Source organism: Podarcis pityusensis (genome assembly GCF_964106645.2).
Source record: "Podarcis pityusensis genome assembly, chromosome: 11".
Classification (NCBI taxonomy): Eukaryota; Metazoa; Chordata; class Lepidosauria; order Squamata; family Lacertidae; genus Podarcis; species Podarcis pityusensis.
The window spans coordinates 936,745-958,518 of NC_138036.1; the positions used below are offsets into that span (position 1 = coordinate 936,745).

Here is a 21,774-nt window from a genome sequence, read left to right on the forward strand (position 1 = left end):
ACCAGAGTTCCTAAACCAGGTCAGTTCTTGCAGATGTGGCAATAGTGTTGTGCGCCTGTGTTGCATGAAAGTCCTGGCTGCATTTTGCCTCAGACGCAGATACCCACCCGTGGCGACTTGGGCCAGGCACCTGCAGACAGCGGACAGGCTCTCCTCTCCGGAAGAAGCCTCCCCTGCAGAATCTTCCGGGAGAAGCAGACGAGGAGGGACAGGATGACGCTGCCGCCAAGGAGGAACCAGGGGACCAAGCAGCAGGAGAAGTAGCAGCTGAAGGAGTCATCGTGGGACACCTCCATCTTGGCTGCCCAGGCCTGTGGGCCCACAACAACTAAGCCTCCCCTGCTGCCTTTCTGGGCCACCTGAGGCCCATGGCAGCGTTCCAGGCCACCTCATAAAGGCACCGGGCATGTCATAGAGGGGCACCCTGCCCTGAGCCAAGACCAATCCCTGGTCACCCTCAGGCACCCAATACGGTGAACCCCCAGAACATTCACCCCTTCTGTCTTACTGTGGACTCCCCTTCCTCACAATTCCGGCTGCTGCACATTCTCTCTCTCTCTCTCTCTCTCTGGACATGGGAAAGCAAAGCAAAGAGGCAACACGAGGGTCTCTCTCTCCTAAGTCCCACAAATCAATCCGCCAAGGAAACAGTTCGGTGGGGCAGCTTCGCTTGCTGTCGTCTCCTCTCCCCACTGATTTAGCTCTTGGCATTTGGGCAGGGATGTAGATGATTAATGTAGCCAGCGGAGGAGGTCCTCTCTCTGCTCTGACTTTTTGTGACAAAATAAATTCTCAGCACACACAAAAAGTATGTTTTAAAGCTTTACCGGCAGAAAGTTGGTTTAAATGTTTCAAAAACAATAAGCGATACATCGTCTCAGTTATACATTTCTGTTCTTGCATATATTGATCTCACGTTGTTCGGATGCCTGATTATCATCTTCCAAAGCAACTACTCTATTCCCAACTTAAGTACAGAAAGCAAAATACTGGTGGTCAACAAAAGAGTTTTAAAGACACTCTCAAAGCAAAACTTTAAAAAATGCATTATAAAAATCGATAATTGGGAAACACTGGCCTCCAAGTGCTCCAACTGGAGAACAGCCTCTACTAAAGGCATCATGGATTTTGAAGAAGCACAAATTCAGGACGCAAGGGAGAAATGTGCTAAGAGGAAGGCATGCTTGGCAAATCCACACTGTGATCAACTCCGGCCCAGAAGCCAATGTCCCCGCTGTGGAAGGACGTGTGGATCCAGAATTGGCTCCATGGTCACTTACGGACTCATTGTTCAAACCGTGTTTCTGGAAGACAATCTTACTCTGCTACGAGTGATGACCAAGAGAGAGAGATTCCAGTGTAAGACTCAAGAACCCACCAGCTTTTTCAGCTAAAAATCGAAAGAACTCTGCCTCCATCTTTTCCAACTTGCGGCATTTTGGTCCATGCCCAGGGAGCCTGAAATATACTCAGAGTCGCAAAGTGATTTCATGCTCTTTATTCAGCTCATAGTGGTGAGGAGGAATGAATAAATGTCCCCTCACAGTATCTGCTTTATATACATTATTTACACAATGGGCTGCACATGATTGGCTAATTCTGGAATTCTACTGTAAGCCAATCAGGTTGTGGATTCACTTCTATCTGGAGCAGGATTGGGTGGTTCCTGCCAACCAATCATACTGCTGCATTGTTCTAGGACCAATCAGACTGCTGCATTCTGAATCCTATTGTTCTAGGACCAATCAGACTGCTGCCTTTTAGATCCTATTGTTCTAGGACCAATCAGACTGCTACAGTTTGGATCCTATTCAACTCAGTACATAACACCCCTCCCCTCTAAGTTCCAGTCCTGCCCGGGAGGTCGCATTCATAGTCCTCAAGGTATGCCGGCGGCCTACGTGTGCGTTGTGGCCTGGGGTGTTCCCTGGTCCGGGCTCCGGGTTCTGGCTCGTGTTCCAAGGATGCTGGCTGTGATGCGGCTGTTTGGTCTGGTGCAACCGGCTCGCTCAGTCGTGGTTCTGGTTCCGGTGTCCTTTCGGCCTCACGGGTCCTCTCTGTATTTACTGATTCTGCCTCTCCTGCTGGCCCCTCCTGCTCTATGGGCCTCACTGCCCCGCTGTTCCCTTGGGACTCCTCTGACCTGTCCTCCTCCTGGTTTTCTCCCGGGAATCGTCGCCGTATCTGGTCGCAGTGGCGGCGCCAGCATTGCCCCCCATCCGTTAGCACCTCGTACGACACGGGGCCAGTGACCCTGGTGATTGTGGCGGGTACCCATGCTGGGCCTGCCCCAAAATTCTTTGCGTACACTGGGTCCTGGGCCTCGAAGGTCCGGGGGTTCCTGCCTTCCCCCACCACTACCTCATCCTGAGCTCTATCGGGGTGAAGGCGGTCCAATCTGATTGCAAGGCGCCGACCCATTAGTAGTTCAGCGGGGCTCCGGCCAGTCGTTGAGCTGGGGGTGCTGTGCTGTGCTAGAAGGAATGTGGCAAGGCGGTACTCCCAGTCCCCTTGCGTCATGCGGCGAAGGGTGTCCTTGGTGGTCCGCACCATGCGTTCTGCTTGGCCATTGGTGGCAGGGTGGAACGGCGCCGAACGGATGTGGCGGATGGCGTTCTGCGCTGTGAAGGTTTGGAATTCTCCTGACGTAAATGCAGTCCCGTTGTCTGAGACGAGAGTGTCAGGGAGCCCGTGGGTTGCAAACAGCCTGCGTAGTACCCGGATGGCTGCGGACGTGGAAGTGGACGGTACCAGTGCGACTTCCAGCCATTTGGTGTAGGAGTCCACCACTATGAAGAATGTTTTCCCCTGAAAGGGGCCAGCGAAATCCACATGCAGGCGTGACCATGGTGCTCGGGCGGACTCCCAGGACTGGACTGGGGCCCTTGGGGGATCTGGGCGGGATTCTTGGCAGGCCTGGCAGTGTTTGACCCAGGCCTCTATCTCTCCATCGATCCCCGGCCACCACACATAACTCCTGGCAAGGGCCTTCATTCTTACTACCCCTGGATGTGTCTCGTGTAGGGCTGTGAGGACCCTTTTGCAGAGGGGCTGGGGAACAACGACTCTGCTTCCCCATAACAGGCACCCCTTGTGGGCCGACAGTTCATGTTTGCGGGTTGTGTAGCCGGCGAATTCTGGCCCGGGGCTGCTGCTGGGCCATCCCCTCCACACCCAGTCCAGGACCCGGGAGATGACCCTATCTTTCTTGGAATGGTGTGCAACTTCTTGTGCCTGAATGGGGCGGTCGGGAAGCAGCTCCAGGCTCATAACCTCTTGTGCAGGTGCTGGGTCAGGGCCTGTTTCCGGTAGTGGTAGCCTGCTGAGGGCGTCCGCATGGCCCATCGCCTTCCCAGGTTGGTGAATCAGTGCATACTGGTAGCTGGCAAGGAAAATTGACCACCTGAGGACGCGAGGAGACAGCACTTGGGGGGTCTGCTTTTCGGGGGCAAACAAGCCAAGCAACGGCTTGTGGTCAGTCACCACGGTGAAGGGCCGCCCGTACAAGAAATCATGGAATTTTTTTACTCCCTTTACGATTGCCAGACCCTCCTTGTCGATTTGCGAGTAGTTCCGCTCGGTTGTGTTGAGTGTCTGGGAAAAGTACGCCACCGGTACCTCTCTTCCATCCGGGAGTTGGTGCCCCAGGACAGCTCCAATGCCATAGGGTGAGGCGTCGCATGCTAGCACCACCGGCAGCCTCTCGTCGAAGTGTGCCAAGACCGAGTTTGAGACAAGCAAGTCCTTGACTGCCTGGAATGCGGCCTCCTGGCGCTGGCCCCACACCCAAGGGGCCCGCTTGTCCAGGAGTCTGTGTAGGGGCTCCGCTACCGCCGCCTTGTGGGGAAGGAAGGAATGGTAAAAGTTCAATAGTCCCAAGAAGGCCTGAAGTTCAGTCTTGCTCTTGGGCGCTGGGGCATCACAAATGGCCCGTACCTTGTCCCCAGTCGGGTGGACCCCTTCTGCGTCCACCATAAATCCCAGAAAGTCCACCTGAGGCACTCCTAGTAGACATTTTTCCCGCTTCACCTTGAGACCCGCCGTCTGGAAACGGTGCAGAACGGTGCGGAGGCGGTCCTCAAACTCCTCTGGTGTGGGGCCGGCAATCAACACATCATCGAAGAAGGGGGTGACGCCAGGAATCCCTTTAAGGAGAGAGTCCATTATATTCTGGAATATGCCTGGTGCCACGCTGACACCGAATTGCAGCCGCTTTACCCTGAACGCTCCTCTGTGCGTCACAATCGTCTGCGCCTCTGCTGTGGCCTCATCTACTGGCAGCTGTTGATATGCTTGGGCCAAGTCCAGCTTGCCAAAAATTTTCGACCCAGCCAGGGTGGCAAGGACATGGCTGACCACTGGCACTGGGTATGCGTGGGCCGTGAGGGCCTTGTTTATGGTACATTTGTAGTCTGCGCAGATGCGGACCGAACCATTAGGCTTGACGGGTGTGACGATTGGGGTTTCCCAGGGAGCATTAGGCACCGGCTCCAGCACTCCTTGCTCTACGAGTCGGTCCAATTCCTCGTCTATACGGGGTTTCAAGGCGAACGGGACCCGGCGGGCCTTGAGCCTGACCGGTCGTACTGCGGGGTCAAGCTGTAGCGCAATGGGGGGGCCCGTATACTGTCCCAATTTCCCATCGAAAACCCCTGGAAATTCCTTGCATATGGCGTCCACGTCCACTTGTAAGCTAGTGTGGTTCACCCCGGTGACAGCTAGCCCCAGTGGTCCAAACCATGCCAATCCCAGTAAGCTAATGTAGGGGCCCTTGACCACAAGCAAGTCCAGTTGCCGCGTCCGCCCTCGGTATTGCACCCTGAAGGTCCCCACCCCCATTGTGGGGACCTTACGTTTCTGGAAGTCCCGGAGGGTGAATGGGGCCGGCCTGAGTTTGGGACCCCCAGTGGGACACAGTTTCCTTAAGGTCCTTGCCGAGATTATGGATAGAGTTGAACCCGTGTCAAGCTCCATGCGGCATGGGGCCCCCTCTATCTGTACCTCTACATAAATTTTCTCTACGTTGGGGTGGGGCAACTGGTATACCTGGAAGTCCGTGAGCTCCGTCGAGTTGCCTTGGTGCGTTGGGCCCCGGGACCTGGGGCTCTTGGATTGGTCATCTGATGCCTGGTGTCGGGTGGGCCGAGCCCGACACACCCGGGCGATGTGTCCCGATTTTCTGCACTGCCTGCACTCTGCGTTGCGGAAACGGCAGGTCCTCCTCTCGTGACTCTCCCCGCAGCTTGCGCAGTTCCCTCCTTCTCGTCGAGGCAGCTGTGGTCTGTGCGCTGCTTGAGTGCGCTGCTGTACTCGGTGCACCTCTTCCCTGTCAGATCCTGAGTCGTCGGTGAGGTCTTCATGGTGGACCCTCGGTTGGGATGGCAGGCTCGGCCGTGCCTCTTGGGTCGACCTCTCGGCAGCTTCTGTTGCCAGGGCCTCCTCCAGAGCGACCTGGAACGTTAGGTCCTTCTTAGCGTAGAGGCGCCGTTGCAGCTTCTCATCCTTCAGGCCACCGACGAGGCGGTCACGAAGCATGTTCTCCAGCTCTGAGAAGTTGCAGAACCGGGCGGCTTGGCGGAGAGAGGTCACAAACCCAGTTATGGTTTCCCCAGGGGCTTGCCGCTTTGCGTAGAAGGCATTTCGACGAGCCACCACTGAGGGCTGCGGCGAAAAGTGCCCCTTCAGCTGTTCCATTATTGTTTTGTATGGAACAGTAGCGACGTCTTCAGGCGCAAGGAGAGCCCGGGCGATTTCAAACGTCTCCTCTCCGCAGACGCTGAAGAATATCGCCCTCTTCTTGGCGTCTTCTTCGTCGGTGACCCCTTTGGCTTCTAGGAGGAAGGTGAAACGGGAGGCGTATGCTTCCCAGTCTCCAGATGCTGGGTTGAATGGCGAGAAGCTGCTGTTGGCTGCCATTCTGAGTTCCTTGTGCCCCGGAGCTGAAGCCTGGATACACGGTGCGAGGCAGCGGTGCGGCAGTTGGCGGTGCTGCGGTGCTGTGTGTGGCAGTCAGCTCAGCGGGATCCCATCCTCGTCGCCAGTGAAATATACTCAGAGTCGCAAAGTGATTTCATGCTCTTTATTCAGCTCATAGTGGTGAGGAGGAATGAATAAATGTCCCCTCACAGTATCTGCTTTATATACATTATTTACACAATGGGCTGCACATGATTGGCTAATTCTGGAATTCTACTGTAAGCCAATCAGGTTGTGGATTCACTTCTATCTGGAGCAGGATTGGGTGGTTCCTGCCAACCAATCATACTGCTGCATTGTTCTAGGACCAATCAGACTGCTGCATTCTGAATCCTATTGTTCTAGGACCAATCAGACTGCTGCCTTTTAGATCCTATTGTTCTAGGACCAATCAGACTGCTACAGTTTGGATCCTATTCAACTCAGTACATAACAGAGCCCTTTGTGTGCAAAAGCAACGCCTGACTGAGCGGTGGGGGCTGCTTCGTTAAGATTAGTGAGCACTCGGAAAGGCTGTCCTCAAACCTGTGACTCGGTCATAAAACTCACCTGTGCAATGGAAAAATACAATTCTTCACAGTAACTTGAGCACAATTTTATGGAAGCTTAAACCATTTCAACAATGGAGGCGCAGAAGGATAGGCAGATAGATCGACAGAGTGGCCCTGGCGAGTCTGAAGAGTTCTCTTGCTTTGCTTTCTCAGGCTTTGGAAGCCTTTTTTGAGACAATTCTGCCTGTCGGTCACTAGAGAGCAGCAGTGCCCTTCCTTCCTTTGAATTCTGGTTTAAAAACATGGAATTCTACACAAGCCTTTCAAATGAACTGCAGTCAGTGCCTTCCTTGCCAAGCCTCCTTCCATAAGCTGCTACGTTGCAGAGATCCTGTATTATGTGCAGTCAGCAGGAACAATTGCTGTCCCCAGTCTGGTGAGTGACGACCTTCCTTATTGTCAGGCACACTTCCAAGAAGGGATTCCAAATTTAAGTGGCACTTCCTTCGCTGTCAGCCTCAGACTGAGCTGGTCAGGGACAATACAAAGAACCACCAGTTTTCTGGGGCCAGAGCCACACCTTTCTCGTCTCAAACACTGCCTACTGTAGCAGGAACCCCCCACCCCAATCATTCTGTTTGCACAAACTTCACACACACTCACACTCACACACTACATACGCCACATTTCTGTTATAAATTCATAGAAAATCAACCATACATCGGATTTGCACTGTTCCATTTTATTTTACTCCATGTGACAAGGACTATCAAAGGGGGGTGGCTTGGTTCTGGTCAGCCATAATCCCTTCAGCATACCAGCACATCCACAGGAGCCCTGCCCAGTTGCTATGTCAGCCCTGATAATCCCAGACAGAAGACAATCAAAATGACAAAGAACTTGCATATGTTAGTGGATTCAGCATGGACTGAATCAAAGGACAATGATCAGATCTTCCCTCTGGGGGCAGGAAACTGCAAACTCCCCTTTGTCTCCTGGAAGTGACTCATGGGCAGGGGGAAAGCCAGGTGACAGGACACTCAGGTTACCACTACAAGTCCTCCCTCAACCCCTCCTTTCTGTAATGTATGCATGATGTCAACCCCTTCTGTAATGTATGCATGATGTCAACCCCTCCTTTCTGTAATGTATGTATGATGTTTCTGGGGGTGGGCTTGAACTGGAGGAGGGGAATTTCAAAAGTTTTTATAAGGTCTTGCAGACCATCTTTCTGGGTCTTTTCCTCTCTCCTGCAAGGGAGGGGAACACCCTGTTGCAACAGTTCAATAAAGGCCAAGCCTACAGGCTGCTGTTTTGCTTCCAATTGCTCTGGTTGGTGTCTTTACTTTTTGTCCAAGGGAGCCCTCAGATTTTTCCGTTAACAGTTGGCACCCCAGATGGGACACTTGGTTCTCCTGCAGAGGTGAGGAGGGAGATAGAGGGGATCAGGCGCCACTGGGCAACCTTAGCCCAGAGATCCTTCTTCCTCTCCCTGCCTCCTCTTTGCGGGCGGTAATCAATCGTCACCAAAAGCCCAACCAGGGGAAGCAAAGGCGAGGTCAAGCCGGCTAAGGGGAAAGGATCCTGAGATCCGCAGGGGACATCTTCGAACGTGAGTATGGTTTGAAGTAAATACATTGGGAGGGGGGTGGAAAAGGAACATCTCCACGACAGCCAGACTTTCCTTCTTTCATTTCCGACGTTCCCTCTCGGGGTCGGCCAGGAACGTTTTAGCTCTATCCTTTTCTCCCCCGATTCTCCCCTTTCGGAAAGTGGCCAGGGAGGTTGCGGAACCTTACTGTCTGACGTTCCCCCTCGGGGTCGTCCAGGAACGTCAAATCCTTTCCCTTCCCCTTCCCCCAATTCCTTACGCGGAAGGTGACCGTGAAAATTGGGGTACTATTGCTGTTTTCCGACGTTCCCTCTCGGGGTCGTCCAGGAACGTCTTAATCTCTCTATCCCTTTTCTCCCCCGTTTTCCGTCTTGGAATTGAGTCCGGGAAAGCGTGGCTCTTTTACTGTTTTTCTCTGACATTCCTCTCTCGGAGTCGTCCAGAGGAGTCTTTCAAGTATTCTCTTACTCTCCACCTACCCTAACTATGCAAATGAAGCTGCCCCTCCTGCCTGGTGACCTTTGTTAGGGATGACCCGGGTATGTGAGAACGCAAGGTCGTTTGTTTCCTTTCCAAACCTTCATTTTCTCGGACCCTGATCTGGCATTGCATTACGCAAGCGTCCAGTAGGGAGTTCCGAACTTAGTCCAAAAGGCTAGGCAGGAGGCTGTTGTGGAGGGTAGAAGAGGTGGTTGAAGTTTTCGGGCCAGGTGTCCCGTGGTAAAAGGTTTTCGGGCCAGGTGTCCCGTGGTAAAGGTTTTCGGGCCAGGTGTCCCGTGGTAAAGGTTTTCGGGCCAGGTGTCCCGTGGTAAAGGTTTTCGGGCCAGGTGTCCCGTGGTAAAGGTTTTCGGGCCAGGTGTCCCGTGGTTGAAGTTTCTCGGGCCGAGGTGTCCCGTGGCTGAAGTTTGAGTTCATGTATAAGATTTCTTGAAATGAGTTTGTAGCTTGAAGATAGGTGAGAGTTGTGTTAGTCAAAGAGATTCCAAACACTGAAAGGATATTTTTTTTCTGTCCCCCCTTTCTTTCCCATTGCCCCTCCTCCCTTGTGTGTGTTTCCACTCTTTCTGTCTTTAGCGTACTTCGTTAACGAAAAAAAGCCCAATAATAACATATGAGAGAATGGGAGCCCACTAAACACCCTAGCTGGACTCCTCCTGGCAACAAAGCTTCCATGAAGCCTTTTTGCCCCAGAGAGGATTCTAATATGCCCCTCCAGCTTGTCATCTCCAATTAGAGAAAAATAGAAATAAAATAAAGGGGAAAAAATGGTCAAGTTTGTCTTGTTAAACTGTAGCCTAGAGCTGGAACATGAAACTGTAAACTTAATGGTGCTCAGAAGGCAGTAGATATAATAACAGCCCAGCCTGAGAGCCCACGCATTAGAGATCTTAGTTTCTCTTAAAAAATAAAAATAAAAAAATGAATAAGAGATGTACTCAAAGATTTAGAAATATTTCAAGAGTTTGTATTTACATTGGCCTCGGCATCCACAGACTGTTCTCAAATGCACATAGTTTTAAATTGCAAGCTTGCTTCAAAATTTTAAATCTAAGGAAGCCATGTTGCAACTTATTAATCTTAAACAAAACAAAATGGAGAATGGAGTGTGCAAATGTTTGTTATTTGAGAGAGGCTCTAAAAGAGAGTTTTCCTCCCAAGTGGTAAAATCCTGTATACGTGCTACTTGTGTTCTGAAAGGGGGATTACCCCACCTCCTTCCTCTAGTTCAAGTGAGGAGGCTGATTTTAAGTCTAATGGTAAATGATGTTTTGTTGTAACTTTTGAGTTTGTGAGTACACCTTTGTTCCAGTCTATTTTGGAAGGTGAAGTTAACCTAATGTTTCTGCTGCAAAGGCCTAGTTGAGCCAACTGCTCTCCCAAGCTAAAATGCAGTGTATGTATTTCATTAAGCATATGCCTATGAAAGTATGGTGTTCATTCTAAGAAAAATATGTGAGTCCAGTTTTTTTCTTTGATTTGGTTGGACAGAAGAGTTATTGTAAGGCTCCTGATATCAGTCTCTATAAGACTTCCTGGCCTCTTTTGTTAGAAAATGCCCCCCTTGTTTCATTCTGCCTCTTTCAGTTTTCTTCCCCTTCTTACTTCTGTGCCAGGTAAATTTACTCCCAAGTAAGCTTCCTTTAAAGGAAACTGCAAAGAGGGGAGGGGGGAATCTTTCCTAAAGTCACCCCGCATCTCACTTTCCAATGTGCAGTTATTAAAATAATAATAATAATAATATTAATAATAATAATCTAAATTAGGCTTACTATTCCTCTGCAAGTTAAGGGGGGGAAAAACAAATCTGTTCACTTCAGTCTTCCTTTAAATATTTCTATAGGAACTTGCATTCGTTAGTCTAAGGAAGCAAACTCACTCAAACTATCTCGAGATCTTCCTCTTCCTTAGTACATGATAGGAGCATAGATGTTTCCTTTCCCAGTTGTAAATCTGTACTTAAATTTGTATGTCTCTTTGATAGTACAAATCTTGCTGCGAAATCTTGCTGTGAACCCTATATTTTGGAGGGTTGGACTAGATGACCCCAGGGTCCCTTTCAACTCTCCCAATTTGTGGCTGTGTGGAAGGCCATGTGTCTACAAGCATTGGAGGGTAATTCTTAAATTCTAGTGAGGTGATGAGTTGAAATTCAGCCTAGCTTTGCTCTTTGGTTTTAAGAGGAGAGAGGTGAAAGCCATGATGTTTTTGAAGCACAACTGGTAATATCAAGCATTTGAGTGATTACACTATTTATCATTTTGTCTACTATTAAAAAAAAAAAAAAAAAATCAAACTTAAAAGTCTATTCAAAGTTTAAGCACATAAAATTCATATAGTCAAGTAGCATTAGCCTTGACCATCCATCCTGTAAATAAAGGGCAGAAAAAAAAAAAAAAATTTTGTCTGCAAATGGTAAGGTTGAAATGACTGAGAATGTTGAAAAAAGCCATTTCCCCCATATATAAGGGCGTGGCATTGTTCCGCGAATGGCCAGAGGGATATTAGCCCTTTCCTGTACATAAAGGAAGCAGTCTCTTTTGCTTGGGCTGAAATTGCTAGTTTTGGTGAATACTTAAATTGCTGAGTTTCTCTTTTTTGTTTAAAATCAAACCCTATTTTCAAAATCTACTCCTTACCCTTCCCTTCCCTTATTCAAATCGTAATTTAGCCAAAGGATGCAACATTTTCAATAGTATAAAAGGTTTGCTGAGACACAATCACTCTGCACATGCACAGAGGCTAGATCAGCTAAAGAGAGAAAGAGAGAGAGAGAGAGAGAGAGAGAGAGGAAGGGGGGAACTGTAAGGGGGGAGAGGTTTTCTTCGAGAACTGCAGAGAGAAACTTATCCAAATTTCCTTATGTAAAAACTTGGAACCATTGAGGGAAATCATCCTTAATGTGTCTTTGCTCCAGGGGCTATGTAAGACAAAAGGGTTAAAAAAACTAGCCCATCAAAAGTCAGGAGCTTTCCAGGTTCCAAATCTTAACATGCCAAATTCTTTTCACAGGTAAATATCAAAGCATTCCCCCCCTCAATGGGAATTTTAGGAACAGCATTTCCTGACAGGCTTCTCACATGAAATAATTTTCCCTTTTAACAGGATATGTGAACCCCGATAACAAAGTGTTTGTCCCTTTTTTCCCCCTCCCACAGCAACTTTCTTTCTGTTCTGTGAAACAAGTCTGAATCCCTGCTATATTAGTGACTTCCATCTCTTTGTGGCTTTGACACTTTTTAAAGTTACAAATAATCTGTTTTTCATTTATTTAATCCGTTTCTCCATGATGTCTATGAAGTTAATCGAAGCACAACCAAACATTGTTTGTGGAATGTTACTTGTTTACCTTTGGCCTGAGCATCTCTTATTAATTCTGTCATTTTGGCTAGTGCAAGGTACTTGCACAACTTTAAATTGCCATTCATTTTTCCTTCGTATTAAGTCACTTTCCAGTATTTTGCTATTAACATTCTAGCCGATGTTCTCTTTCTCTCCAAAGTGAAGGAAACCAAACGAACTTGGCAGATAATAACAGTAATTATATGAAAATGTGATAATAATATTGGAATGAATGAAATGCTTAATTCGCTAAGATTTTTATTATTTGCAGCTTCCAACAGAAACCGAAGGACATCCTTTTTGCCTTTTGCCCCCTCCTTTTCCTAACTCTGTCTTTAAGCCCCCAAAACCCTGCCCCTTACAGGATATCACTTATTCAGATGTACAATGATGTAAAGCAGCAACAACCCCTCAACTCATTCTCCGCCATCACAAGACCTGCAACAACAACAGACACCAAAGTTTCAAAGTGGCCACAGCTATCTCTTTCAAAGGATATAGACTGATGGGGAGTGGGGCTGACAAAGGGGGGAGGAGTTGAATTACAAGGACATTTTTTCACTTGAACCTCAAGCCTCTGTGCTCCAGGATTCAAAAGATACATGCGTAAAAGATCACAATTGTGTCAAAATATGCAACTGATATTTAATTAGTTTGTTTCGTATTATGTGTTATTACGTAGGAATGTTGAAATGTGTCTGACAGTGTGTTATTTCCACAAAAGGGGGGCTATTTTTGTGTGAAATTGTTTTTATGTTTAATGTCTTATTCCTTACACCCCAGTGGAGGATTCTCATACATTTTATGCTTTTTAACAGATCAGGCTATTATGTAGTCCAATGTTTAGAATTAGATAAATTTATAACCACATTTCGTTGTTCCACCTGGCACTCTGCCAACTTCCCTACCCATTTTAAAATGTGCTAAAACTCGCTTTACCAAAGAGAAGCTGATAAGATACATGAAGGTGCATATGCTTTGGTTTAGCAGGAATGATCCCTTAGAGAGTTAAATTGACTTATTTGGACAAGTGCCCTTTTAAGAACGGTTTTCCTTTAACAGACTGGTTTGAAAGGTTGAGAACCATGGGCACATAAATTCAAATTGGACTCAGTTTGAATTGGGCAAGTGTATCCAGGCTGCAATTAGCTTTTTGGTCCTTAAACTGCAAGTGAGCAACTTCCCATGACTGCAAGACCAGAGCCTATAATAATAATAATAATAAAAAAATCCCATGGAATGGCCAAGGCGAAGACATTTCTCTCAGGACGTGTCCAAAACCTGTGCCAGCTGTGGTGGGTGCCAGGCAACATAGTAAATATGAAAGCCCTAAGTGGATTCACCAGGGATTGCCACTACTGCGACACCATGCCGATGTGAGACCACAGAAGAGCTACCTTGACACCTGAGAACACAAAAATGGCGGGGGGGAAAGCAAACTGCACTTTTCAGTCATTAGTGGATCTTCCTGCTAAATGTAAAGCATAGACCACTATTGAGAAAATATTTCTTCCAAAGTGCTAGAATACCACAAGTAACTGAGCAACAAAATATTAATTTTACGTGACATCCTATGTCTAACTATGTGCACTGTTACACCATTATATTTCTATGCAAATATCCTTAAGAAGCATGATATCCAAGTCCCTTTCAGGTTCACATGGGCACACGCATCTGGGACGGAGAATAGCAGGTTAATATTTATCACCTTAAATTGTGCGGAGAAAAGGATTGCAAAGTAGCCACCTTTGCAATCTTATCTCCGAAGGGGGGAACTGTAGCAGGAACCCCCCACCCCAATCATTCTGTTTGCACAAACTTCACACACACTCACACTCACACACTACATACGCCACATTTCTGTTATAAATTCATAGAAAATCAACCATACATCGGATTTGCACTGTTCCATTTTATTTTACTCCATGTGACAAGGACTATCAAAGGGGGGTGGCTTGGTTCTGGTCAGCCATAATCCCTTCAGCATACCAGCACATCCACAGGAGCCCTGCCCAGTTGCTATGTCAGCCCTGATAATCCCAGACAGAAGACAATCAAAATGACAAAGAACTTGCATATGTTAGTGGATTCAGCATGGACTGAATCAAAGGACAATGATCAGATCTTCCCTCTGGGGGCAGGAAACTGCAAACTCCCCTTTGTCTCCTGGAAGTGACTCATGGGCAGGGGGAAAGCCAGGTGACAGGACACTCAGGTTACCACTACAAGTCCTCCCTCAACCCCTCCTTTCTGTAATGTATGCATGATGTCAACCCCTTCTGTAATGTATGCATGATGTCAACCCCTCCTTTCTGTAATGTATGTATGATGTTTCTGGGGGTGGGCTTGAACTGGAGGAGGGGAATTTCAAAAGTTTTTATAAGGTCTTGCAGACCATCTTTCTGGGTCTTTTCCTCTCTCCTGCAAGGGAGGGGAACACCCTGTTGCAACAGTTCAATAAAGGCCAAGCCTACAGGCTGCTGTTTTGCTTCCAATTGCTCTGGTTGGTGTCTTTACTTTTTGTCCAAGGGAGCCCTCAGATTTTTCCGTTAACACTACCTAACGCCTCTTTTTCCGGTTCTTCTTCTTCTTCTCTGGTGATCCCTCGTAGCTGAGTAAGATTGTCTTCCATAAACACAGTCTTAACAATGAGTCCATAAGTGACTGTGAAGGCCAATTCTGGATCCACACATCCTTCCACAGTGGGGACTTTGGTTTCCGGGTGGGAGTTTTTCCGGTACCTTGGGCTCAGTGCCTCTGAGCATGTGCAGATTCTCCCTCCCTCTCCCAAATGAAGCTAACCACCCTTAGGACAAAGTGTTCCTGAGTTTTATATCAACAGCTTTTTCCTTCGTGAGGAAAATGCCTTCTTGTCTGCCAAAGAACTAAAGTGGTACCTCGATTTTCAAATGTCTCTGTTGACGAACATTTCAGTTTTCGAACGCTGAAAAACCGGAAGTAAATGCTTTGGTTTTCGAACACGCCTTGGAAGTCAAAAACATGCCATGCGGCTTCCATATTGAATTTTCTGTATCAAGGCTTCCATACTGAGTTTTTGGTTTTCGAACGTTTCAGAACTCGAACGGTCTTCCGGAATGGATGACGTTCGAAAACGGAGGTACCACTGTATTTGGGGGTGTCCTGGACTCCAGCTGTGCTCTCGGTCTTGTCTGCCTTTCTGCCCGCAGCAGCCTGGGCTGATTCGTAAGATGGTTGCTGCCCGGCCGGTCCCTGCTTCAGCCTGGCTGGTTGGGAAGTCGAAAACCTCTCCCAAAGGAGCACCACTGCCTCTGCCCTTGCTGCCCGTGAGGGGCACAGCGCTCCCTGCCCCCCTGAGGACCCTGAATGGGACAGGGCAGCTCCTGCAGCCACAGGTGCAGCAAGAAGGGCCTGGCAGAAGGACCTTCCTCTCCTTTGGTGGCTTTTGCATCTTCCAATTCCATCGTGTGTTGGTGAAACAGTACGATTTCCATGCGGCAGTTTCTGCTCTGCGGCTTCCCTCCCCTCATCTTGCTTTAATGCAGGACCCAGGTGTCTGGGGTCCCAGCACCTCACTTGCTGTCATTGATTTACAACCATAGAATGGTAGAGTTGAAAGGGAACCCCGAGGGTCATCTAGTCCAACCCTGTGCAAGGCAGGAATCGCAGCTAACAGGTGACAGGTGAACCTCTGATAGGTGCCCCCCCAACCAGCGACGGAGAGTCCATCACCATCATCTGAGCAAGTCAAACTGATCTTCATGTCAGAAAGTTCTTCTCGATTTCTTAAAACTTTTACACTGCTTGACTGTAAAAACAAAACACGCCAAACAACTCAAAGCCGTTTACGGAGAAGGTAAAAACAATGATCGACAAAAATATTAACAACTTTGTGTCCTGACATGCCGTCTTCCCCCGCTCTCAAGCAACCACCCACTCTGAACATAAAAACAGCCTGCAGGATCAGGCCAATGGCATCCCGCCTTCACAGTAGCCTGTGAGAAACCAGGAAGAAGGATCCGAGCACCAGAGCCCTCTGCCCTCCTGAGGTTTCCAGCAACTGGAATTGAGAGGCATTGCTGCAGAGGCAGAGTGTAGCAGGCATGGCTAGCGGCCCTCAAGCCCCCTCCTCTGCCATGAATTTGCCCAATCTTCTCTTAAAGCCCTCTGGGTTGCTGGTCACCACTGCCTCCTGTGGCAAGGAGTTCCGCAGGTTAACTCTGCGCTTCATAAAGAAGGGCTTTCTTTTCTTGTTGCAGGGATTTATGTATAGGTTGGGGGGGTTGTCCCTCCAGCAGATATCATGCACATGCAGCCCACTACCAAAACCAGCACAATCGCTTTTGTGACTTTTGTGATTTGTCCCCACAAAACACCCCATCTCAGTTTCTTCCTATCTATTAAAAGGGCCTCTGCTGCACAATACCAAATGTAAGAATTCACTGATCAATGTATCTCTGTACTGGCTCACTGGGAAAACTTCAGAAATTCCGATAGACATGTGAGCTCAGCTCCTCAGCAGCCCCTCTGCCTGAGTGATAATTCCTGGCATCCTGATACCTGAGGGCCAGACAGGTAGCCATTCCAGAAATAATAAACCGAGATGAAGACAAAAGGGTGTGATGAACTTGGCTGGGAAACAGGGAAATGTAAATATATTTTTTGTTACACTTGATGGGTGTTTGGTGGAGGGCAAGGGGAACCATGAGGCAGGGTCCAGGATGCTCAGATTCCTGCCACCAGACCTCCCCTTTCATGATGTAACTGTGATGTCGTTTGGGGGGGTGTAACATGGGGATTAGCAGCTAATAAAAGTTTGGGTTCTCTTTTGTTTGGGGCTTCCATCTTGTTCCACCTTGTGGCAGGTGAGAGTCCTGTCGCGACAGTCTTCAATAAAGACCAAGCCTGCTGGCAGCTCTTTTGCTCTGGTATTCCTGGCTGGGGTCCTTGCTTTTTGTCCAAGGGAGCCCTCAGATTTCTCCATTAACCTTCTCCATCCTGAATCTTCTAGCATGCAGCTTCGTGGATGTCTCCGTGCTTCAAGGCAGTGGAGAGCTTAGCAAGAACTGCACATGCTCACTCACAGAAGAGAAAAGCAACAAGGCCAGGGCAGCTCAGGACAGGAAGAGGTGACTCATTTCTTATTTTTACTTTTGCCCCTGGCTCTCTCTCTCCCTCTTGCCCTCCTTTTGCTGCCCTTTCTTTTGGCTGCGCAGCTGCAACTTCTCCTCAGCCGCCTGACTCACCTCTTCTCTCGAGATGACACCTGGGTTTTCTAAAGGGATTTAAAAACACCCAAACATCTGCTGCAGTTTTGCTCTCACCAAGTGAAACGTGCAGAGCAAAGGCAAGCGGGCAGCCTTCCCCAACCTGGTGCCCTCCGGGTGTTTGGAACTACAGTGCCCATCAACCCCAGCCAGCGCAGGTAAATAACACCTAGGCAGATGGGAGTCGTAGTGCACAACACCAGGTTGGGGGAAGCTGCATCAGAGTTCCGTGGTGAATTATTTTTCTTTTTTTAAAAAAAATAATAATATTTATTAGTAGTTTTCAGAATTATAAGAAGAAAAACATTTTAAAAAATTAAAAAACAACACTATAATAGACAAAAAGAAAGGAAAAAACACAAAAACCAATACAACAATACAACAAAAAAAGAAAAAGAAAAAAGAAAACAACACAAATCCCAACTTACATATCTAAAACTTCCATTTGCTTGTTTTATTGACTTCCTCACACCTCCCTTTTTGTATTCTAGTTTAATTAGTTATTTCAGCAATTTTTTTCCATCTTTCTCAATTTTTGTTAAAAAATTCATCCTAACCTAATTTAATCTAATAATTAACTCAACAAATCCTTTCCATCTTTCCCCATATTCTATTATTCACATTACCTTAATTAATTTAACCTTATCTTACCCTAAAGCACCTTAAAGCTTGAATCTTAGTTATCAAATATACATTACTCCTGATATCATTTCTGCTAAAGTCATATAGTTTCATTCCAACATTTTCCCTAATATTCATTAATTTTTAGCCAATTCCCCAATTAGAAAATTTTCTTTATAAATTTTCTTCCAATCTTCATCCAACGTCCCTTCTTCCTGGTCTCGGATCGTGTCAGTCCTTACTGTCCATTCCATCTAGTCCATCAACCTGGAAGCCTTATGTCCGAGGCCCTTAAGTCTCTTCCATGTCCCTTCTGCAATTCTTCTTCTTGTTGTTTATATTTGCCCTTTTCCTTGTCTTTTGTTGGTCTCTTTCTTAATTTCTTTCCTTTCTCATTGAGGGGTAGGCCTCTGGGGGGTTCCAAGCCAGAATTGTCTCCATCTCCCTTCATCAAGCCCGCCCATTCCCCACAGTCCCACTCCCCACAATCCTCAATATAGTCCAAAAAGTATTTAAAAGCACATTCCAAGGTCTCTCCAACGTTGGGAACCTCCTCAACTCCAGACTCCCCCTGGCCCACTCCAACTTCAATCTTCGATGACGGCGGCTCATACTCCTGAAGGGCCTCGGGACTCTCCATTTGTATTATTTGGGGTGCAACCGCATCCTCCTCCATTATCTTCTGCACTTGCCCAGTCAGTACAGATTCATGAGTTGGTCCCTGGATAATTTCTGTATCAATATTCCCTGTTTGCCCACAGTTATTAACTGCAACAGTCAAATCCATTTTCTCATTCATCAAGTCCATCTTCTCATGCATCTGTTCCAGCAAGGCACTTGTCTTGCATAAGGCAAGCACCCAGTCTTCTTTCCAACTCATCTTTAGTCAAGGTCAGAAAAGCCTGTTCCCACGGTCTTAATCTTACATCTGTTGAGCCCTCAAGTGTACTGCAGCAACAATTTGACAAGCTCCCTCTAGAGGAGGCAATTTCTATTTGTATCCATTTTTTTTTTAGGCAAGTCCAACAAAGGAAAATTACTTTCGTTTTTCAGATATTTTTCAGATATTTTGTTTCTTTAGGATGCAAAAGGCAACATTGGAATCAGCTTGTTTCTCTTCTTTAGCTATCTGTCAAAATATCCCATTCACAGTCAATGAACCTCTCCAACAATTTCTGTCTCTGACACCCCGTTCCCAGGTTAGAGACGGTGGAAACTTATCCTTCTTCACTCCCTCTCCTGCTAGGGTTGAACAAAGTTCCCCCCCTTTTCTCCTACTTCCAAGGGGGTTTCAGTAATTCTAAATGAAGAAAATTTAGACTTTTTTGACAGCTTTCCAGGCTTTAGCTTACAAAGTTTTTGCTTTAGTCTATATACAAAAAGCGGAAGGCAGACTTCCTGTTTTGAACCTTCCCACTTCGTTACCAAATTAAGAAATTTCTTGATCCAATTTTCCGTTTCTACTCACGGGTACTTGTTTTAAATCCAATTGTCCACAGGAAAAAGTCAGCGCTCTCCGGCAATGGCTGTGCGGCTTCACTCCGTGAAAGTAGCAGTCAGTTCGCAGCACCGCACTTCTCACCCCACTTCGCTCCGGAGCCCCTAAATGGGATTCCCTGCGAGTAGGGGGGCGCTCCTGGTGCCCTGCCGAACCCCATGTTCCCAGGCTTCCTCCGCCTGGGATTTCTAGCGGGTCCCCACCTTCGCCGCGGCGGGAAGACCCAGTTTCCACGGAGCCCGTTCCTCCAGACGGAGGAACTCCGCCATTCACCGATGGCGCTGACCCGGAAGTCTCCCGTGGCGAATTATTTTTCAGGCCCAAATATAATGGATGAAAGTGTTTTGGAGGTTCCCCAGCTGAGCTTGGTGCTCCTGAGACTCTTCCAGCCTCCCTGGGTATCTCTGAATCAAGAAGTCCATTCTGAACGAAGCAAAGAACAAATAGGTAACTTTCCCTTAATAGCAACTTCTGCCCCTGAGAACATTGGCCAGTGTGATACCAATTTTAAAAAATGAATATTGGAAGATACAGGTTAGGAGCTGAGCATCTATTCCGGGGAAAGTGCTGGAAAACCTTTCTATATATAGCATTACAAAGCATTGGATTTTGCTGAAGAAGGATACAGCCTGGCTTCTGCAAAGGGAAGCCCTTCCAGTCTGGCCCTTCAGAGCTCCGGAGAATGTCAGTCACCCAGGGCTGGACTGAGGTTGGATGAGGCCCTCAGCTCTTGAAGGTAATGGGGTCTTTTATACGTCCAGCTGTCCTTTCTCAACAACAAATTGTCACTGGTTTTTTGTGTTGAATATATACTACAGTATATGCTAATTTGGGACACGGGTGGCGCTGTGGGTTAAACCACAGAGCCTAGGACTTGCTGATCAGAAGGTTGGCGGTTCGAATCCCCGCGACGGGGTGAGCTCGGTCCCTGCTCCGAACAACCTAGCAGTTTGAAAGCACGTCAAAGTGCAAGTAGATAAATAGGTACCGCTCCGGTGGGAAGGTAAACAGCGTTTCCGTGCGCTGCTCTGGTTCGCCAGAAGTGGCTTAGTCCTGCTGGCCACATGACCCGGAAGCTGTACGCCGGCCAAGAAAGCGAGATGAGCGCCGCAACTGCAGAGTCGGTCACGACTGGACCTAATGGTCAGGGGTCCCTTTACCCTTTTTTATATGCTAATTTATGGACCTAATAGGTATCTAAAGGCATTTGCACATAACAAAATATGTATTTTATCAAAGTAATTGTGATATTTTAGGGAGCAGGCTAGCAGGCGGGGGCCATTACTTACCATCATAGGAGCCTGCACAACACAAAACACTGTTGCTGTATGTAGGTTTTATTTTATTTTTTATCTAATATTTTGGAAATGTACATGCAGGGGTTTTTTCCTTTAATTTTGCGGGGGCCTCCGAGAGAGTGGGGCCCTAAACTAGAGCTTGTTGAGCGTCTACGTCAATCCGGCACTGCGAGTATCCCCCCGGATTTGGGCGAGTCGCGGAGCTTTTCCGCTCCAGAGCAGTCCCCCTCCCACGTCCAGCTCCGGGGGGGCCCAGGATGCTGCTCTCCGGGCGGCGGGGCTGGACTGGATGGCCTCGGAGGGTCCCTCTCGGCCGGCCGCCCGGCTCCCGCCCCTCCCGGTCCCGCCGCCCAATCAGGCGCGCCCTCCTCCCTCCGCGGCCCCGCCCACCGCGCTGTCATCACAGACCTGCACGTGGAGGGGGCGGGGCCGCCGCCGGAGCCGCGCCCCGCCATTGGCCGCCGGGCGCCGAGGTCTCCAATGAGCGCGGGCGGGGGCGGGGCCGGGCGGCGGGGCCCGGAAGCTGCTGCTCCTGCGGGGCTGGCGGGGAGGCGAGCGGGGGCGACCGCGGACCCGGAGGGAGACAGGTGGGCCAGGCAGGTCCCGGGCGGGGCGGGGTCAATTGCCCCGGAGCAAGCCGGGCGGGGGAGGAGCCGGATTTATGGGGCGGGGGGGGGGAATCAGAGGCATCCCATGCAGGGGGGATTCCCTTGGGGGCTGCGCAGGAGAGTTTCCCGAGGCTTTAAGGGCGTGGTTTTTTGGGGGGGTCCATAGCACTTCCCCCCCTAAGACTGCCTTGTGTCGCGACCCTTTTTTTTCCCTCCCCCCCCACCAAAAATAAATAAATGGGAAGGTGGGGGGAGCCTGCAAGGGACCCCCCAAAGTGGAACTGGGTTGGGGTGTCAGCCCCTAGAGAAGAAAGGGAAGGCGGGATTTTTTGGGGGGGTCTTGAGCCTGTGCCCCCCCCCAAAAAAGCCGAGGGGCTGCTTTGCATCAAAGCCCTGCGCGTGAATTTGGTGTTTTATTCTTTTCTCTCTCTCCCCCCCTCTTTGCTTTGTTCCTCCTCCTGAAAGGTTTGCTGCCTGCCTGGTTGCCAGAGACGGGAGGCCTGCAGGTAAGAACCGGATCTGACTTGACTGCTGCTGAGCTCTTTTCTGCCTCTGCTCATGGGGCAGTGATGCTCTTTCTCGCG

At 48.6% G+C, this 21,774-nt stretch overlaps 2 protein-coding genes across 2 annotated transcripts in view; both read left to right on the plus strand.

Moving 5' to 3' along the window:
• PIGO (phosphatidylinositol glycan anchor biosynthesis class O) overlaps nt 1-21,774 on the plus strand; it is a 126,266-nt gene that overhangs the window by 37,028 nt on the left and 67,464 nt on the right. The window lies entirely within an intron of this gene.
• Nucleotides 21,650-21,774, plus strand: part of ATOSB (atos homolog B) — a 31,047-nt gene continuing 30,922 nt past the window's right edge. The window contains exon 1 of the mRNA XM_080973795.1: nt 21,650-21,696. The gene's annotated coding sequence lies outside the window, so the exon portion shown is untranslated. The remainder of the gene's footprint in view (nt 21,697-21,774) is intronic.